The sequence below is a fragment of the Chelonia mydas genome, chromosome 11 (assembly GCF_015237465.2).
Source record: "Chelonia mydas isolate rCheMyd1 chromosome 11, rCheMyd1.pri.v2, whole genome shotgun sequence".
In the NCBI taxonomy this organism is placed as follows: domain Eukaryota; kingdom Metazoa; phylum Chordata; order Testudines; family Cheloniidae; genus Chelonia; species Chelonia mydas.
Window position 1 is genome coordinate 57,511,908 of NC_051251.2, and position 5,140 is coordinate 57,517,047.

Here is a 5,140-nt window from a genome sequence, read left to right on the forward strand (position 1 = left end):
CAAACTGAACCGCTTTAAACCAAATTAAAACATCCTCGCTGGATGGCATGATTCCTTGGTGGTTTTAATATCCAGCCACAGAAAAATTAAATTATGTGCCTTTCAGTCAGAAAGTCTTGTTTCAGGTTCAGCACAACTGGGAAGTGATTAATCCGCCCCTAAAATATTCCAGATGAGAGTTGCCAACACCACTACCACTTTAAAAAAAAAGGGGAAACGGCCACCCCAAGTGGTTACCCTGTAGTGAGATAGCTCACTGTATAATTGGGTTGGAACTATGCATGGGTCTATATGTAAAGCAGTCACATTTTTCAGCATTAATAAGATAAGTAGGTTGTGGAGGAAAGAGGCTCAAATATGCCAGTGAATGGTAGCCTGGATCCTGGAGATAAGGTAGAGGCAGAACCTTGGTACTTTATTGACTCCTTGATAGGCTTTTTGCATAGGAAATACCTGCATAGCTCAGGTGTGATAGCTAGTTCCTGGGGGCCGACAGCCCATGAATACACAGAACCATGGTCAGGAGCATTGTTGGTGAAGTCTCCCCACACAGTGCAGTCCGATGGTGGGACCACTAGTGTAGAAAGGACACAGGCATTTCTACCACCATGTCCTCTTTTGTTTCAATTAGCGATACAGGAGGCAGGTAGTGTTGTAGGAAAGATCTTGTTGATCATTCACAAAGGCCAGAGTTAAATATTGAGAGTACACAGTGTTACATGTGTTTGTCCCTAGCAGTCCAGCCACAAGCTTGCGTTCTTGAACTCCAGGTGTCAAACCAAACTAGATCCCATCTGGAACCTCACCGCCTTTCTCCAGTCCCACTCATCATTTTATACTTGCTACCTTGTAGAAATACAATGGTGGTAGTCTTTGCCATGTCCTCGGGTTGTTTTTCTCAGCTTGTCATCATCACCCCAGTGCTCTCTGCCCTGAGCTAGCTCCCATTCATGGTCCAGCTACTGCCAGACTTTGAGAAAGAGACTCAGCCAACATGATCAGACAAAGTGGAGATAGAATGCTGGGTGCCAGCAGTATGTTGAAAACATTCCAACCCTGCCTCCCACCGCCGGTCCCAACGGCCCCATATACACATTTTGCAGGAGGGAGTGAGAGGAATAAGAGAACAGACCAAATTTCATGGCAAGAAAAGGCTCAATATCTTAGTTTTAGTGTGGATGTGTAGAGTAGATTCTAACCTTTAAAAAAAAAAAAAAAAGAAACCTCCTGAATGAAAAAGAAAACACTAGTTTGTGTTCAACACTTTGATATTCTTTTGGCAACACTCTCCCTTCTGCTGCATTTAATGATATTGCTACAAAGAAACGCAGTTACTGTCTTATGTGGGGAAGCATATTTGTGGCTGACAAAGTGCTGCAAATAGTGCAAAGAAAGCTTTGATAATTTTAAACCTCAACACGGTCGCCCCAGTTTTTACAGCCAAGTCATTTGGTAGACAGTCGTGTTTTCTGCTTCTTATTTTCCATTTCATATCCTCTGGTTTTTAATGATTCAGTTCTGGGCTGAGTATCATTTCATGTGATGAATAGGTACCAGAGACACAACTAAGGTTTGAATACTGTATTAAGTATAATTACTTCAGTATTTTCTGAGCAAGGGGTCTAGGATCAAAACACTAATTAGATTCTACTTCTTTGACACTAGAACCCCAGTGCTCTACTAACCTGTCTCCTAGTCACACCTATCTCATTATAGAGAATTGCTTTTATCATAGGCCCAGCCTTCCAACAGCAGCTCAGAGTCCTCTCCAGATCCGCTAATATGCATTTTAAGAAAACTTCTTTTCAGAAGCTGATAAGGTCTTCAGACTTACCAACCTTTTATCCCAACACTAGGCATTCCTCACTGTGACCCCAGGTGCCCCTGCAGGCACACCCTACACACTACTGCAATAACATTTGTACAAAATATGCCTTGGGAGTTACCATACAAAAGCTACCACCATGCTGGTTATTAATGTAATTGTACAATGAATGTGTCAATCTTTTATGTGAAGTTGTGAATTTCCTCTTTGTGATGTTACTAGAAGATGTTTAAGACAAGACAGCTTAGCCTAGGTACAGGTAATAAACTGGTCAGTCCTAGACAAAGGAATGTACGTTTACCTCAATTTTCATATTAGCAGCAAACTAAGTTATCAGGCTAAAGCAGCAAGGGTTATCCTGTTCTTGAACCTCGGAGAAAGAAAATTAACATGACTCCTGCACCTCAGAGAGGCAGAGGAGACAGAATCCCCACCATGCCTTCCTGACTTGTAAGACAAAGACATCCCTTTGGGAATATAAGGGAGAGAGAGAGAGAGAGAGAGATTCTATCTTTATTCCTCATCTAGGAGACAACTAAACTAAGCAATTTGATCTCTGTGATGGGCCCTGGCCAGGCCAGCGAGTAAAAACCTGGAAAGGAGACTGTGGTTAAAAAAATAAGACATCTTGAACAAAGACTGAAGACCAGCCCTTGATCTACTAAGATACACATATATTGCTACAGCAGCTGCACTGGTGCAGCTGTAGTGTGTTAGCGAAGATGCTACTACACCAAGAGGAGAGCTTCTTCTGTCGGCGTAGTTAATCCAGCTCCACAAGAGGTGGTAGCTATCGACATAGCACTGTATACAGTGGCAGGTAGGTCAGTTTAATTAAATCACTCAGGGGTGTGGATTTTTCACAACCCTGATTAATGTAGTTATACCAGTATAGGTCTGTAGTGTAGACATGGCCTAAGTTTCAGACTTCTTGATGCATTTTCATTTTTCTTTGCTTGTAATTATCTCTACCTTTATCTCTTGGTATCACTTAAATCGAGGCTCTTTTGTTAATAAGCTTGTTTTACTTTTACTATAAACCGATTCAGTGCTGTGTTTGAAGGGAAGGGTGTATTTACCTCCAGTTAAATCAATAAGCTGTGATGCACTGACTCTTTAACAGAGCAGCGAACTTAATATCGTCTGTGAATGCACTGTGGCGGGGCTATGCATTGCAGAGAAACATCTCGGAGAAGCTCAGGGCTGAAGTTCACCAACTGTTACCCACTAGGTGAGGTTTGGGTTGGGAGAGCCTTGAGGAGTTTGCTGCCAAGGAAGACACTCTTGCTGAGGTAGAGGGGTAACAGAGTGGCTCAAAGCTCTGGGTCTCCCCAGCAGCATGTTACACTAACCCTAGACACTCAGCTATAGAAACAAACCATCGAAAATACCCACAACCTGCTGCCTATGTAATCTCTTCATTTAAACCCTCACACATGCCGTGCCATCTTCCCGAAAGGGAGTGCATTGTAGAGAGGAGACTCAGACAGCTTGCTCTGCTGCAGTTGGCTCCTTTTGACAAGAGATTTTTCCTTTTTCAATTATTTGTTAAGACTAAAGGTGGCAGAAGGAAGATCTCTCTATTAAACCCAAGCTCAAGACTTGAGGTGTGGGAGAGTGCCACTATGCACTGCAGCCCAGATCCAAAGTCCATTGCAGTCACTGGGAACCTTTCCATTTATTCCAATATGCATCAGATCAGGTCATATAATGGGTTAGTGACACCTACGGACCAATATTTGTACCAATCTTCATGATTTATTCTGCTCAGGGGAGGCTGATCCCTCTAAAGATAAAGGCCCCAATGACTCCATGGAGCTAAAAAAGGGCATGACTCCAAACTCCCAGATCTTAACGCCCTGAAATTTAGGGAGGAAGGCTGAAAAGCTGGACGTGAATGTCATGGTTCATGCTTCATTTCTAATGTCACTGGGTTTTAGCAGAATGCCCCCTTGATTTCAGGATCACCACCTCTGGTCTTCCTTGTGATAGGAGTTAAATAGGTGCAAGAAAACAAACCATGAGTTGTAAAACAACCTGTTAAAAATCCTTTCCCCTGTCAAGTGGTCAACTTTCGCTCTTGGCATCTGTGATGCCATTTCAGCAGTTCCACAATCATAGACTCTCCCAGGGGTACATAAGACCTGCATTACTAGTGTTAAGAAACAAAAAAAAACACACCAGAAACTTCTCCCTCCAGTTTGTTTCTTAAAAAACAACCACCACCACACATGCCCCCTTCCAGCCCTTGTGTACTCATCATAAAGCATCAAGAAAAGGGACAAGCCCCAGTTTCCCCCCTGCTGCGTAGGTTACCTTTGTGTCATCCTCTGACTGCCAATCAGATGAGAAGCATCCCCCCTCTGTACTGGTACTGAGAGAGAGAGAGTACTAGGTGGGCACTTCCAGTACTTCTGACTGACGTTCAGTCCCCAGGGCTCAGGGGAGCAGAGCTGGAGTGGCCCATTCTCTGGGCCCTGCCACACAAGCGCTATAGAGCCACCACAGGGCAGGGCCCTGTTGCCCTTCAGGATCTGCGTAAGCTTCAGTGTATGCAGAGCACAGGCAGGCCACGAGCTCCGTCCGGCTGCCAGGCCACGGAGGCTCCAAGGCAAGGCTTTGTCCCTTAGAACATCAAGGTGACCGGGGCAGCTTCTCATAGGCCTCCATGAAGCGGCAGGATGTGGCAAGCTGTTGAGCTAGTACAGTCAGAGTTTCGGAGGCATCTGGTCACAGGAATGATTTGTAAGGAGACCTCAGGGCATGTTTCCAGTGTTCCTCGACATTGCGGTTACTGTATAGGGTCCTTCATGTTTCACAGATTACTCCCGTTCCCATAAATGATGGACGGGCACAGCTTGCCAACAACAGTGACCTGTCCTGAATTTGTAAGCACACAGCCACACAACAGGGTCCCCAACATTTATCCTCCCACCGTCCCAAGCCTAGCCACACTTTCCTACTATGGTTATAAAGGGTTGCGGGATGGTGGTAGGGTCACATGGGGAAACAGCGCTTTGGGTGGGTCGTTCCTGAGATGCTAAGTGCTGGGTGGAGAGTTCGGGCAGGGGATTTCTGGGTTGTGTAAGTGGGCCAAGAAGGTTGCTGTGTGGGAGGGGGAGGGAGCAGGAGGTCAGAAGGAAAGAGATATTTGCTTCCTCCTCTGGCTGCTATCTCATCTTCTGGCCATCTCGCATTTCATACCCACAGTGGGGGCTCTTGGTCAGGGGACCATAGCTACCACTGATAATTACCCACCCCTCTCCCCCAAGGTTGAAAGCTGCTGGTAGAAGCCAAGCTATCTGCAATGGGGGA